Below are 17,088 nucleotides of genomic sequence, written 5' to 3' on the forward strand. Positions count from 1 at the left end.
TTTCATGGAATGACTGAGGACATTTCACAGTACTTGGGAAATTCGGTCCCTGCGCCGAGATTCGAAAACAGGACCTTCTGAAGAGGAAGAAGGAGCAAGCTTCAGATACAATTTCTAACTCTGTAATCTAAATGCTGGCTACTGAACAAAATATGTCCACTTATTAAAATTCAAATCGTGGTAATAACGATACAATTTTATGTTAAAATTACAATTTCGTGCATATTTTTTTGCTGCTGGATTATTCTAAACTCTCTTTTTCGAGTATTAAGTTGTATAAATCTATCTTAAAATTATTGAAAATAATATGAAATAATTCAACATTTTCTTATAGGCCAGAATTTCACTGTTATGCTAAAGTAACGGGCAAATTATTTCGGGGGGGGGGATGGAACTATATCTCTATTTATTGTTTCCATCTTTTCATATAGAAAAGTACGTAAGCTTAATAGATCTTAACTGATTGGTCAAGGTATTGAAAGACATTTTTACGAAAAGAAGACATTTTTCCTACTGATATGAGCCGCAATACAATTTTCAGCATTCCTCCAAAATTTCTGTGAACATGTATCGGTCTACCCAGCGTTATATCTCACAGTTGTGAGAACTTCACATTCACCACCGGTTTCTTTGTCTTGTTACAGAACCAAAAGGCAAGAACTGAAGTCCTTGCTTTCGTAGAATAAAATCAGCTGTCCATATTAATCCTCGAAATACCTCATGCAAAAAGTTTTGACAGTAAATGGAAATATTGTCTATAATTGTTGGGTATAGGCCTAAGTGCTGGAGTGCGATGTTAATGTCTGCTGAAAACTTCTTGTAAGTTCTATTAATTACCACTGAACAAACAGTAGTGTCGTAATTCCCACACGGACTATGAAGCTTTGATTATAGGACTTACATTATCGAATAAGAATTAAATTATTTTCTTTCACATATTTATTAAACACGGACTTGCACTTTCCATATTAACGTAGGACATTCCTACTAGCGCCATTTTGTACTCACCTCATAGCGCGAGGGTCGGACGAGCTGCAACCGGGCCATTGGTAGTCCACATCCCGCCAACAGCAGCAGCTTCTCTCCGACAGCTGTCCGCCATGTTCCACACAAACGCATCCAACCGTCTGACGGCCGGTCGCCTGCCCTGTCGCCGAGATAGTTGCCGGCCCGCGCTTGGGTTTTTACGGCCAACTATAAAAGTAAAGGAAATGGTCCATATAGGAGACATTTAAAAGACAGATAAAAATAAGCTAAAACTGGCACCTCTATTATTCATTCTAGCTTAAAAGAGCGAGAGAGACAGACATACAAATACACCCTCTAAAAAAGAATAGTTATCACAGAATGTTTAAAATGAATTTGTGTTTACGAGTGTGAGTTTATAAACGTAACTTGTTCACGGTTAGTGCAAGGATAAAAGTGCCAATTAATGGTTAACAGGGCAAATAAGATTCCTTATGGGTATACAAACGATGCCATTAGGCACACGAATGAACCGGATGAGGTCAAATACGTGGGAGGTCACAGCTCCTAACTTATTTGGAATGACTGGGTCTCGTCCTATCCCAAGACAGCACACAGAGGCTAATCTTCCAATTTCAGTAATCCTTGAAACCCAGTGATTACTACGTAGTTATAAATTACCTGTTTCAACATACAAAATCTCTGTATTCTGCCGCGTAGTATATTCGTGTGTTTCGTATGATTATTACAATAAACCGTGATTATTTCTCTAATTAGCGTTAATCTATTGGTCTTAGTATCGGGGACCTGACATGTTTGCTGTGAAGAAGCAGCTGAGCCATTGAAGTGTTACATCAATCGACTGGCCACTTATTCTTCAAGGCGCGTGGTGAAACTATTACAATCGTTTGGATTTGATATCGAAGCGTTTTTACAAAAATTTTCAGTTTGCAGGCACATTGCAATTCTGAAGTCGGACAGAAATTATGGGCACTAGGCCTGTATACATGTCTGTGCGTATCTCCAGCATAACACTTTACATATGTGTCGAAGCGAGAACTGTTTCGAAAAAATTATAGAGAAAGAAACACATATTTACACGCACAATACAATTAGAGATTTTTTGATAATTAGACACGAATTGTTACGCAATACATAGATTCCGTAAGTCATATAATTATTCAACAGGCAGAACAAACTATTTTGCGTTTATGATATCGCATGATATTTTCGAACAATCAGGTATATTTAATTAGTCATTAGTAAGTAGGAGCCAGGATAGCGCAGTAGGTATAGCGACTGGTTACGAGCTGGACAGCAGAGGGGTCGGTTTTCGAGCCCCGGTGGGGACAAGAATTATCTCATCCCCGCGTCGTCCAGATCTGCTCTGAGGCTCACCCACCCTCCCATCCAATGAGTACCGGGGGTAAAGCGGCCTGGGCGTGAAGCTGAACACTAGCCTCCAAGTAGTGACAAGGTCAAGAAAATGTGGATCTATACATCTGCTCCCCAATACGGTTCATAGCGTAATGCTTAATTACTTAGGCACAAGGACAACTTTACTTTACTTTCACTAATTATTAACTAAGGCTCCCTATTTTGTACTACACCTCATAACTTAGAATAGGTGAGCGTGCTAAAGAATGAGGCTATTAGGTGTACTGCATCTGATGAAATTCGCCGTCATTACAATTCTAGACACAGATCAGAAGACAGACCTCCCTAGTCTTAAGAGGCTACTGGATAGGCTACGTGTGGGCCTACTTCCAGTTATGAAAAACGTAATTACGTGCTGTTATGACAGTTTGTTCCTGTGATCGAAAGAAATTTACTCTAAGAACAGTTCTCTCTTTTCGACCTGCTACTAACTCGGCAGAGCTGATCATCATACCGACTCAGAGGTGTTATAGGCATCGGCCACGGCCGAAGTTCCTGTGGCTTTCTGTAAGTAGGCCTTCGGTTTACAGATAATGCATGAGGTTGGAATCTTCATTCCGAATTCTAAAAATAAACTGAGCTACTGGCTGAAGCAGTGACACCCAAGTTCTGATCTCTCAATTAACCTCACAGAGTTTTCGTGGTATTCTTCAGTCCTATAAGTAAAAGCGAAGATAGTTCCTTAAAATGATGCCACAACTGCTTCCTTTCATATCATTTCCAAGTCATTACTCACTGCCATGCAATCATTCACCGCTACATAGACTTTGAATTACTGATAAGCTCGTTTAACAACAAACAGCGCATAGCCTTAAGGTTCCACAAAGACAGAAGGCAATACACACTTCTGTATAGGCATTCTTACTGGCTTAGTAATTAATAATTGTAAGCAGTCCTACATGGAAAATGAGGGAACTGACATACGAATAATTTCCAAGGCCTCCTCAGTTTAGGATATAGGCTAAAGTGTTAGTTTTGTATCTGAAGTTGTCTCATGTTTACTTTGACATCCGAATGCAAGTTGGTATTAACTTTGCCGACAAGCGGCGGTCGCTCGGTCGGTATAGTTCGCCTACGGACTCAAGCCACGGAGTTTGTTTTTGTTTTAAACCTGCTGTCGCATCGTGTGCATGCGGAAGGTCGCAAAACGAACAGTTTGAAGAGCAAGACTTCGTGTATGTTCAGTATTCTGACAATGCCGTCTCTCCCATCTGATCCTTGGAGCTCGAGAATATATAAATGGTTTAAATACATCTGATTATAGCCTAAATTCAAGAGTCGTTACAGTGACAGGCTACGGACTGTTCGACCCGAGTTCGATTCCCGGCACTAGTAGACTTCCCTCTTATCCACAGGGTTCAGACGCACTTTGAGGGCCCCCCAAAATCCTATCCAATGGGTACCGGGGGTAATACGGCAGGCGCGTGAAGTTGATCGCTCACCTCCATCGAGTGCCGAGTTCAAGAAAGGTGGAGCCATGCCTCCACTCCCCATGTCTTCATGATATAATGCTTAAATAATTAAGCACAAGGACGCCTTTGCCTATATATATTTAAGTAGAGTGATAGACGTGAATGATGGACATACAGGTACCCAGAAATTATGTACAGGCATAACGTTTCCTCTGGAATGTCAGCGGAACTCCCGACAGACACCATTCGTACTTCAGGGTGGGTGGAGAGATGACAGATTATTTACTGCTGATAAAGGTTTTGTTTCTGAAATTTAGGTAAAATAAAGTGAGTGTCAATATAAAATTCTTGAGTCATTTTATCAATGGTTTGCTTAACGATACTGTCAGTACTTCAAAGCGGCAGTTTGATGAGTTTGAAGGATATACTAGTAGAAAGAAGCGGTCGTAGCCTACCTCACAGTAAAACCCTGAATTCTCCTGGAGGTACTGAAGAAAACCAAGAACATAGTACGGACAAAATACTAGGTGACCAGGCCGGGATTCGAGCCGAACACTTCGAAAATGCAAGTTAGAAGCACTACCTCCTCAGCCTACTTACTCGGTTGAAACCTTCGTGACGACAGACTGTTTAGGTGCAATGGTATTCTAGTAGCTAAGAGCCCAAGTCGAGAATTGCTAATTCGTTCTCTTGCGGAAAGTTTTATAGGCCTAGGGTCTGTGGTGTCACAGTGCAGACACAAACCGCAGGCACAGTAACTTCTCTTCGAAGTGACTATTAAAATCACTCTGTCTGTCCGTCTGTATGCATGACAAAACTCGAGAAACGCTGAAAATATTTTGATGCTGTCTGATATTGGGAGTTAAATTAAGATATCGATCCATTCTTATTTTGGCTAAAATCAGTCAAGGGCAACGGATGCTTCACACGAAGAGGTACACGCGCTAAATATTTGTGTTTCGAACAAAAAGTGCAGAGAAGAATTATGTCCAAAATATACATTTCCCACAAGTTCTGTGGTTTTCGAGATGAGTGAACAAAACAGGCCAGAGTGCGCCAGAAACTTACGCTACGTGTACATTTTTCCTAACTTGTTTTGTAATTAGAGTTGACTGGTAATTTATTATCTTTCAGACAGATTTAGACTGCGAATAAGGTACAACGATTCGTTGAATTTAAGGTTCTTACGGCAGAAGTTAAGAGGAATACGTTATTCTTTGTTGTAACGCCATGCATTTCGGAGAGAGCAGAACGTTTCGCTATCTTCAATGTCGAAGAGTAGGCTACGCATGGGACGGGTAGATGTAGGCGGTACTGCACGCTCCTACAGCCCACACGACTGTACTCCTCAGGGTATAATGACACCGTGAAGTGCCACGGCGTTCAGACACACACACCCTGGCACCTTGTTAAGCAACGCAGTAGGCGCCCGTATTGAAACACAAAGGAGGCTAAATAACACAATTCTGTTCAGCCGACTGTACTTGTATTATTTTGGTGCCAACTTTGTCAAATTGTTTGCATAATTTTCAAGAATACAAGGGGTTATGAAGATTCGATTAGTAGGTTGTGTAGCACGCACAGAATATATCAGAAATTTAATCATAAAATCTGAAGGGAAGACATCCCCTGGGAGACCTAGGTACAGACGAGAATATGCTAAAATGGGTCATAAAAGGATTGGAAGTGAGTGTGGATTGGATTCACCTGGCAACGAATATAACATGGTAATGAACTTTCGGATTCTATAAGAGATTACAATTTCTCAACCATCTGAGTGACTGTCAGCTTCTCAACAAAGAATTCGCTTCACGGGGCTCTTTAAATGAAGTATGCGAATTCCGAAATATATAGAAAATTTTATTATCAATGTCTGTATTTCTTGAAGTCAAAATTCCGATATCTAGAACGAATAAATTGTGACCAGACTGCGAGGACTAAAGTTAAATTTATTTTTACACCAACTGCATATGGGCTGCATTTTTTAGGCAGATAATATGAGAAGAGTTCTGTTCCATGTGTGTTAGCCTTACGCGGCATACAAAATATTCAGACAGTCCTTCAATTGAAATGAAATGTCTAAAAAATTATTTACTGAACTGGCTTTTTCATTATTGTGTTAAGAGCACAAACCAAAAAGCAAAACTCTGAAAATCATTTTAATATGCATAATTGAAACATAAACTGATGATAGAGAATGAAAGGCAACAAATCGTGATTTGATTATTTCGAAACGCAAAGCAGCAAATGTATTTAAAAGAGCCATTTTAATGTTCTGAAAATGATTAAGACCTATGAATTCTCTTTATATGTTATTCTCACCAGTAACCATAATCGTCCAATAGAGGAAGATATTACTAGTAAGCGTTTTAGATGATCTAGTCGGAATGCTAAAGGTCTAACTTGAGGAAGGGAAGGAAAAAAATGGTGGGGGTTAAAAGGTATCAGTAAAGCTATAGACAGACCATCTAGGGAGACGGGGGAATACTTTCAAAACGTGTAGCTTATAGGATTCTTATGGGCAGTACATGAGTCCGTAATATGAAGGGGTAGAAAGAGAAAGATTTTTTTTTTTTGTGGTCGGTAAAGGGTACGATGGAGGAAAGGGATGGAATTGGAGGCTTTTCGCATCACGCAAAGAGGTAACGGGTCCCTAGTGGAGAGTCGTCCACAAGGACTGTTGCAGAGCTTGCTAAGTCGGGTCCGTGTGAAAACATCAGGTCGATTGGTGACGAATCCCTGAACTCAACACAAGAATAAGAGAAACATTATTCTCCGTGTAATCAAGCTTAATACATTTTGATTGGTGTAGTCTTATGTATATCTGCCTTTGGGCTATACTTCTGGAAATAATCAGATGAGAGAAGATTGGCTACACTTGTGGGAATAATCAGATGAGAGAAGATTGGCTAGACCTGTGGAAATAATCAGATGAGAGAAGATTGGCTATACTTGTGGAAATAATTAGATGAGAGAAGTTTGGCTACACTTGTGGGAATAATCAGATGCCAAAAGATTGGCTAGACTTGTGGAAATAATCAGATGAGGGAAGATTGGCTATACTTGAGGAAATAATCAGATGAGAGAAGATTGGCTACACTTGTGGGAATAATCAGATGAGAGAAGATTGGCTACACTTGTGGGAATAATCAGATGAGAGAAGATTGGCTATACTTGAGGAAATAATCAGATGAGAGAAGATTAAAAGTACAACAATAGTAAATTAGCACAGTTAAGTTTGAATTGAAATGCAGGTCTATATAGACTCATGGTTTTTGTTATAAGGAGAGATCGTCTGTTTGTATGTAATGATTGTGCCATGCGACGGTTAAGTGGTTTTAAATTAAACTATTTTTCCGTTAAGTGCAGCAAAATGCCGGGTAGAAATATCCGAACGGAAGGTCAAGGCTGAGATCGTGTTGGCTGGTGAGGCCTGTCGCACACCCCAGAGGCGGCGATAAATGACTGGTGAGTGATAGCGACAGGGAACAACTGAACTATGGCAAAGAATGATAAGCTTAAAGCATCGGCTTCTGGGAAACTGGAATTCGTGTCGCGTACTGAAATACTGATACTGCTGTCGCCCGTACAGAACTGCACGGCCTAAAGGAATTAATGGTGTATATACTTATTTTAACCCTTACATTTCGGATGGCAGAGAGGAAGACGACAGATTCGTAATCGAATATTGACAAGCATTTCTCAAATTTCGGGCCACACTATGAATATTTATCGTCGAGAAAATTTCACATCTCATATTCCTCTACAGATTTCCTATTTTCTGTTTTCAGTCTACTACTACCATAATGGGGGAGTCAGGATAGTGCAGTCTGTATAACGACTGGCTACGGACTGGACGACCGAGGGGTCGGAGTTTGAGTCCCTGTAGGGTCAAGAATTTTAATCTTCTCCACGTCGTCCAGACCGGCTCTGGGGTCCACCCGACCTCCTATCCAATGAATATCGTAGGCTCTTTCCCCGAGGGTAAAGCGGCTGGGGCGTGAAGCTGACCACTCACCTCCATCTAGTACCGACATCAAGAAAATGTGGATCCATACATTCACTTTCCCATACACTTTTATGGCGTAGTGCTTAATTAGTTAAGCACAGAGACAACTTTTCCTTTTTACTATAAAAGGGCTTGGGTCTGGAAATACATACAAATTAGATAGGCAATCAGGACACTGTGGTTACTGTCACACAGATTTGCTGCATTTTCAACTACACGATAATTTCGCTGATCTACGCAGGGCCCGTGGAGGCAGTGGAGGCAGGAAGGGGTTAGGATATGAATGAAAGATAAATTGGGTTCGATTATTTGTGCTTTTTACAACGATGTTGAGATTAAATGTAGCAAATAATGGCCGATTAATAAAGGTTCTAGTTATGGAATCTCTGATTCATGGAACGAAACCGAATTTTTACACAATTTAAGATAATGCGCCCCTGCATTCTGAATGTTAATGGCTGTTACGAATAGATTTTAGGATCACATTAACAAGAATAAATTTTCCTGCAATTTTAAATAAATTCTTTGTATTACTCTCAGTATCCAGGATAGCTCAGTCGGTATAGCGACTGGCTACTGGCTGGATGACCAAAGGGTCGGAGTGCGAGTCCCAGCAGGGTCAAGAATTTTCTCCGCGTCGTTCAGACCGGCTCTGGGGCCCCTCAACTTGTTATCCAATGGGTACCGGGAGTAAAGCGGCCGGGACGTGAAGCTGACCACTCACCTTAATTAGTGCAAAGGTCAAGAAAGTATGGATCTATACATCCACTCCTCCATACGCCTTCATGGCGTAGTGCTTTTTTTATTACTCTCTGCTAAATTTATTGCAAAAACATCGAATGTTCGCAAGTCGCCATGTTTTTAGCTGCTGACTTAGAAACAATATACTAAAGTCCACATGCTTAACTGTAATGACTAATAGTTACCGAAATCAAATCGAAAGTTAAACAAGCCTATAGATATTATGCAGCCGCCATTTTTTTCGTGTTGCATCTACAGAAAGAAGACCCTTAAGAAAAGCTGCGTATTTTGCAAAGCTCTATTACCTTATATAACAGGAGAACCCTATATTGGCTTTCCCACAAGTCTGTTCAGCGATGATGATGATATTACTGTGTATAAGAAATTAAAAGAGTGCTAGTAACTTTCAATATCATGATGTACATACCAAATTTCATCGAAATACGTCCAGCGGTTCCCATGTTGAAACATGCGGACAGACACGACCGGCGCAGTATGTATTCATTTCGTATGCACCGTAATAGACGCATACCTCATCCAAGAATCTAGATATTTACTTCCGTATAAGAGCATTCATGCGAAGGCCTCTTTTTTACGTAATGCTAGTGAGCAAGCAAGATGTGCTTGCTGCCTGCTTCATGTTAATTTCTTGTGTGGCTTCAAAGCATGTTCCCCCAAACGGCCGGTTGAATTTCTGATGACTAGAAGGCGTTATATCCCGGGAGACGAAACCCTTCATAAATACCGCTGTGAGAACCTCAAATCCTGCATAGTTGTTTCGTATTACGATCTTCTCGGTTGTCATTCTGTGGCCTCACCAATATTTCAGAATAATACACCGCATCATTCTTCTGCCCACAAGACGACACGATGTCGCAAGTGGAAACACTATGCTCCTTCGAAAGTTTGCACCCAGACGACACGGTGTCACAACCCTGAATGTGAGTCCTCACCGCTGTGGTTGTTTACACATAAGTTATGGTGATCCCTCAAGTGGACCTGCTGCAGAATAAATGGTACTGAGAACTCAATAAGACAGAACCTATTATTCCTGAGCCCTCTCTGCGTAAATGTACGGCCTGTACGGTATGCCACAAGCCTAGATAAGCGAAATCACGTGTCTTGTGTGGAGACAATCGAAAGACCAGCACCAGATATGCAGATGTTATGCAGGAAAAGGCCCTCTAACATTTTTGTGAAATAATGCTTCTGTGATGTTTTTTCTTTCAGTCCACGTTGAATTCAGTGTCTAGTTTTAGAAGATTTTCTTATGTAATATTCATACATGTTTGCCTCATTACCTAACCATGTTTGTATGTATCGAGATGCCGGTGTACGCCACCAGAATTACAGAGTCCCACTCTGTAGTGAGAGGGAAACTCCGACACGACAGCCCTAGGCAGAACGTGTAAGTCTCTACACACATTGTGAGATTCGTGAAGGATAAAACCCGTTCTTCAAGACTCGGTAACTGACAGACAAGAATTCCATTACTTTGGCGAGTTTTCTATGAAATGCCTGTTTCAGGTCTGAGATAAAACTCAGGACACCTTCAGACATTTGACTGATTTTTGTGCTTTACTCTTACGACACAAGAAACCGGGATTTGCGCAGTTGGTATACCAACTGGCTACGGGCTGGACGACCGAATGGCCGGATTTCGAGTCCCGGTAGGTTCAAAAAATTTCTCTTCTCCACGTCGTCCAGCCAGGCTCTAGGGCCCATCCAGCCTCCTATACAATGTGTACTTTGGGCTCTTTCCTCGGTGGTAAAGCGGCCGGGACGTGAAACTGACCACTCACCTCCAGCAGTGCCGAGATCAAGAAAACGTGGATCTGTACATCCACTCCCCCTTACGCTTTCATGGCGTAGTGCTTAATTAGTTAAGCACAGGGTCAACTTTACTTCTTTACTCTTACGACACAGTGTAAATTAAATGGAACACAAAGGCCTATTTCCTAATGTTCATGGCGCAAGACGGCCCAAAACCTTGTGAGATGGAACTAAAACATACTTCTATTGCCAGAAAAACGGCAAATTGATGATGTGGTTAACCGCTCTTATACCGAACTTCGACTTGAGCCTATTATGCTTATTCCGCAAGGAAAAATGGCTTGCGGGATATTATCAGTGTTGTTGCGAGAGCGTGCTCCCGTCATAATATTGTTATCTGTTACTTTAACATGCTTTTTAAGTCTGAGCAGTACGGTCAGTCAATTAGTACTTCTACGTATTTCAGAACTTCGTATGCAAAGTATGAACATTTTACTTCAGTTTACTTTTGGAGGCCTGATTGTAGACTGTTTAGTAAAAACCACTGTACAGATCCTATCGAAGCTTTGAACGAGCAGGAAACATGTCAGTTTCTGTTGCGCTTGGGGTAAGTTGCAATGTTCAATGTCGCGTTGGGGTACTGCAGCAAACAGTTTCAGAAGCTGTTTCAAATGAAGCGATAAACTGAAAATGTAAAGTTCTGTGCCGTTTGCAAGGCCGCTGTCCTTAAGTTTTGCATTCTAAAACAGATAAATAAAAGTTTAAACTATTTTAAAACTGTCATATTCGTATTGCTGATGTTCGGAAATTATCGACAAGCAAGTGGGGCGCCCTCTTGAGTCACGAAGCTTACAAACAAGTTTCATAAAAATGTGTCAGTTCAAAAGCCTGTATTTGGGTGGGGGGNGGGGGGGGGGGGAGGCAGACATAATAAGATAGTATCGGAAGCCTGCAGTTCATTACTACAGGCCTACTGAATAATGAAAGAAGATAAAAATGATAGCAAAATATTTATTAACTAATTATTCGGCCAAAGAAAATAATTGGAACTTAAAAACAGGCCTCTTAATAATGCAAACTAATAAATTATTCTACATAACTATAGTTTTTGTAAGATTTAGGTTTTCACGGCAGTGACTCTGAAGAATTCCGTCTACTGGGATGTGTCTGCAGCCACCTGCTCACGCTGGTTCCTCGCTCGCTTATTTTTATAACCTGAAGTTGGAGGCGATACGTTCCTACGAAACGTCGGTTTACACAATATCTGCACGGCCCAACATACCAGAAGACGGCATTCCTTAACTATAGTTTTTATTTATAAAGCGTACTTGAACGAAACTGCCAGCACTGTAGTGGCTATTTGAACTGAAAACAGAAACACAGGCTAGCAGGACACGTGACCTATAGACTGAGACGTTTCCTATTCGTACTTGGGACAAAATATTAAACACTACAGAACAAACTCATTCATTATACATATAAATATTATTTATAGACCCATGTTTACAGTGTTAATCACTGTATTTTTTTTATCCTTTCTGTCCATCAGCTAAATACGTTTTGTTTTCAGTTGTATTCCTTAATATGCGTCTTGTATTCTTTTAAGGCAAGTCTTCTTAGTCCTACAATTCATTCAGCGAAAGATGTAACAACTCCATTTATACGCGAACGCGATTTTGGGGCATTCACTACCGGCCGCCTACGATGTAACAGTCCTTGGAAGACATAGGCTCACATGCAAGAAAGTTCTCATCACTGAAGTACGGAAACAATAAGTGCCAGCAGAGAAGGTCAGAGTTGCTCTCGGCATTATGCTACTTCGGATGCTAAGCAGCAACACGTCTGCAGTGTTCTTGGCATCCTCTTCGAAGGATGAGATTAAACGGCAACACTTAGAAATGTAAAATTATTTCTGTGAAAATTACAATTATTCTCACACATCTATCTCACAATGAACTACTTGCTCAGCGTTTACCACATGCACGCAAATGACTGTTTTCTTTCGGTAAGACATTCCTTATAAATTGACAAGAATGTGGATCTCCGATTTGTCTGATGGAACCACTGGCTTTAACTCTCTTATTAGTCGGATTTAACACTAAAACTGTCAGCATTTCACTAGTTCTACGCCGCTGGGAATGCAACAAATAAATCGAACTGAAATGTTAACACTAAAGTAAAGTTAAAAGTAAAGCTATCCCTGTAACAAGCCATGAAGGCCCATAGGGTTGTGAGTTGTTGAGGGTCCCACATTATCTAGACGATCGACTCAGATATGGCGCTGAGATTGTCAGCCTTACGCGCCTGCCGGCCTTTATCCCCCAGGAATCTTCGACCTCAGGGCCATAATGCGGCTGGAAGGATTACGTAAATTGAAAAAATCCACCTCATCGGTACTCGAACCCGCGATCTACTGGCTTGTAGCATAGTGCCTCAACCAGCTACGCTACCACGAGCCCCCATAACACTTCAGTTATAAGCAAATTGAATGTAACTGCATTTCTTCGAGACCAGAGGTAATTTTTAACTACCGTATCTCATTTTATGAATGTCGTGTTAATGGGAATTCTTCAACACCAGATGCAATGGCAGACGTGACTAGGCTTCCGCACCCACTTGAAGATGTGGGTAGGCTTCATTCTACATACCCCACACCTTCCACTGCTGCTATCGGCCTTTACTGAGCTGTGTTCTTCAAGCCCCTGACCGAAGACTGGAGTTGCCTTTCAGGACGAACTGTACAGCGCAGTCGGTATGCTTTTTTATTGACAGTAACTTTTGGATATGTATAAATAAGCATTCTGTGTAGGTCTACATGTTGCAACCAATAATTTTCCTGGAATTGAAGCCGCAGCATCACATGACCTGGCACTAACGTACACGATTCTTACAAATGATGTCATCTAATTTTCAGGGCAGCTTTCATGCTGTAAAGCGCATGTTTTCTGCAGAAATGGAAATTTCTAAATGAAAGTAGGCTTAATAGACGAAGTGACAAGGAATTAATGATCTTCAGTTTCAAGGCAACAAACACATTATGCTGTAAGTGCGCAGTAGACCTATTAAAATAATAGAGAAACGCTATAATCACACATCTGCACGCGACCATCTGTGCCGTTCGTGCTATCTTACAGACAAAAATATATCTTTAAAGTATCTCAGAAAGATCATGTATACTTTGCTCTCTTATAGAACTTTCAAACCTCTGAATATTGCTTTCCAGCGCAGAGTTGTTAAGAAATTAGGCCGGAGACCGAACTGGACAATTAAAAATGTTCCATTTCTGAAACGGCCAATTGGAAGAACATAGGTCTATATATGTATGCTAATTTCTAATACATACAATTATTCTATATCCTATGAAGTTATATACCTATGTTTTCTTTCTTCCTCCACATCGGATACTGGCGAACGGCGTCGTGCTCTGTAGACAGCCGCTGACGGGGAGCATGTCGGTCACTGGCGGGAGAGGACGCGGTTACTCACCGATTACGGAAAGGAGAGTGGCGTACAGAACAAGATACGCTTTCACGAGACTAAATATATTTCAGAAATGTTTTAAATTATTTTACATGACACATTTATTCAAAGAGGAACCTGTGAAACAATTTACAATATGCGGGGCTCGGCTATGTGTGTCTTGGTCAATCGATAGGACTGTCTATGCTTCAGAATTTCGAAACGCCTTTCATTTAGAATACATATGCCTACTGTGAGTTCATGTTTCTGCAGCTAGTCTACTTAATATTAAATTAATAAGTAATAAAAATTAACCGTTAATATTCTGTTAAGAGTGAACCATATTATAATATTAGTAGTACCAACATGATTTTGAAAAGAATGCAAGATAATAAACATTCACTCCTTCTCTCGCCTTCAGCTTTCCGTGACCCGGTATGCATGCCGTAAGTTATCTAATAGAAAACACAGCAACAGTCAATCAAGAGACTAGCCACAACCCGGATGGTCGGGAATTGATTTAATTAAATACAAGAATCTCGAATTATATTAAACTTAGCTCCACGCCACTAGACACCTTCAACGGGTGTTGCTTATTGGCGGTGATAATTGTATTCAGTCTAGTTCCAGTAACAGTGAGGCACCCTCTGTTTCGGGCCCATCACGTCACAGGCCTAGCAGGAGACAGCAATGTGATTTTATTACACGTGATACGTTCTGTTTCTATGTACGTTATTCAGTTCGTAATAAGATAATGCCTACGTATAAAAGCTAATTGCCGGTCACGGTAGCCGAGTGGTCTAAGGCATGCACTGTCTTCGCTCGCTCGGAAGCCGGGATCGTGGGTTCGAATCCCACTCAGAGCATGGATGTTTGTGTGCGTTTTTCTGTGTTTGTGTACAGGTAGAGGCCTTGCGACGAGCTGATCACCAGCCCAAGGAGTCCTACGGAATGTGTAAGATCTAGAAAAACCGAAGTGAACAGAGGAGTTCATGGAGGTAGGCCTAGGCCGACTGGGGCTGTAGTACCAAGGGGGAAAAAATAAATGAAAGCTAATTAGGGAACTCATAATTTAAGTTAATGCACCTGGATGAGATCAGTTATTTTGCTTACCAAGAGTGTCATACAGTTCTAAGCAGGTGCTTCCATTAAGGCTCGCTTTACATCGCATGAAGTCTGCTTCGTTTGGGTTGAGAACAATCAGAATTATTGTTGGAAGCCAAAAGTACCTGTTTTGTGTTTTACTGACGAAGCAATATAAACTGCAACTCTTGCGTTTTGTCCAAACAGACGAGATAATGCTTAGAATTGAGCTGATAGTGGGGGCAGTGTTCTTGCCTGGTTTAAAATGCTAGCCTGGTGTTCCCACGGGAAAACTTGGGGCTGCATGAATCACAATAGGCAGAAAGTGGCAAGATTTAAATTGGTACTTTCCGAATGTAAATCGAGACATGTCGGAAGTTTCATGATACAGACAATTAAGGTAAAACTGTGAAAACAATTTTCCTCTGCCAGAGATTGCAGAGATAACTCCATTCTGCCCTGATTCAACTCAGAACTCTTCAAACTGCGTGTCTTTAAATATTTCATACAACTCTTTCCACAGGAAATCTAATAATTCTAATGCCTCTAACCGTGAGGTTGATTTAACATACCGTATTACTGTAACCTATTTCAAAGAATATAAAACGAACATTTCATTAAGTATCATATCACAATTATAAGGTTCTTTATGATGTTCAAACAGGTTTCCAATGTCGAGAAAATGAAGCTGGAAATTATTTTCTACATGATGCTTCGTTATTCAAAGTTTCACGTTATTTACATGATTTTTGTTATCAGTTTCTGAGTCCGAACTGCTGTAGCTTCATTGACACTTGTCATAAGTGAAGCACGGGGAAGGCAGTAAAACGTAAAACGCTGAATTTAAGGAATGTTCCATGTCACAACGATATCTATCTGCGTGGCTGACAAAAGAATCATTTTCTTATTCTTATGCACTTGGGTTGCTGCCCGCCACAAATTGTACTGAACTGGAATTCTTAAATTAAAATCAAGCAGTATCTCGTGTATAGACTAAATAAAAAAAAATAAATAAATAGGAAAACAACACTTCAAAAATGACGTTTTGTTCTGGATCAGCGTTAATGTCAATGACAACTTATTCTACTATACACACTGGAATTAATTCGGAACACAATTGTGATTATATCTGAATCCTATAAATAGTTAACACGTAGACTGATGGCGTTATAATCAAGATAGGCAACAACAATGAAAACACAAATCACACCTTCAGACACAAAATTCATGATGTGCTTTCACAGTAGTACACAACACCGAAGTCGCTTACACGAATATATACACACACAAACATAACACACACTCTCTCATTCTCTTTGTGCATGTCTGCTGAATATTCAGGGTGACTATTCAATTGCGAATATATCAAAGGACCTACACTGTTCTATGTTTATAATCCTCTGCATTTTATATTAAATATAGACTGTGGATTGTACAGTCTGTTTCAGTTGAGAAATGGTGAATGATGCATTAAACCTAAGAAACGTAAACATACGAATTTATCGGGGGGAAAGGATATTTATGAAGGGTAATAATATATTCAGTTACTGAGTTCAATGCAATCGCTTATTCGTATTTATCTGGCATTTCTTTTACCCTGTGATGACAAGTGACAATTTGCTTTCCCCTCGAAAACAGAAATAATACGTCTAACTTAGTTTCCAAAGTCGCTCTGCACCGCCAGTCTGACAGCATTAAGGAACTGAATATTGGCCATTGTTTCATGACCATTCACTGAAGTTGCAGGACAATGAAACGCCTATCTTAGCTGATACTTTTTATCTTTACGCAACTTGGACACAGTTCCCTCGCAACAGCGAAAGGTGGCCCAGCTTATATCTGTCCATCAGCTCTGTGTCAGGCAGTAACAACAGGTACTACACCATTTCACATGATTCCAGTCTCCCTCAAAATTCCTACCCAGTAGGTTTGTGTGGCAATATTTAATTTCGGGAGTTACTTAGTTCTAACCTCGTATTGGACGCTCAGTCAGTATAACGATGGGTTATGGGTTGGAAGGCCGGGGATCGATTTCCTGGAAGGGCAAGAGAATTTTCTTTACTCCACAGCGTCCAGACCGGCTCCGAGACCCACCCCACAGTCTCCTCTACCGGGAGCTATTTCCCCGTGGGTAAGCGGCCGGGGCGTGAAGCTGCCCATTCACTTCCATATAGTTCCGAGGTGAAGATTGACGAAGTACACCTGCAT

The 17,088-nt window shown here is 40.8% G+C and overlaps 1 long non-coding RNA gene across 2 annotated transcripts in view; it reads right to left on the reverse strand.

Moving 5' to 3' along the window:
* LOC117282132 overlaps positions 1-17,088 on the reverse strand; it is a 128,587-nt gene that overhangs the window by 55,954 nt on the left and 55,545 nt on the right. For both annotated transcript variants that reach the window (XR_004512764.1, XR_004512763.1), the window contains exon 2: positions 1,009-1,194. This is a non-coding gene — a long non-coding RNA (uncharacterized LOC117282132). The remainder of the gene's footprint in view (positions 1-1,008; positions 1,195-17,088) is intronic.

This window comes from Cryptotermes secundus, unplaced genomic scaffold (genome assembly GCF_002891405.2).
Source record: "Cryptotermes secundus unplaced genomic scaffold, Csec_1.0 scaffold180, whole genome shotgun sequence".
NCBI lineage: Eukaryota > Metazoa > Arthropoda > Insecta > Blattodea > Kalotermitidae > Cryptotermes > Cryptotermes secundus.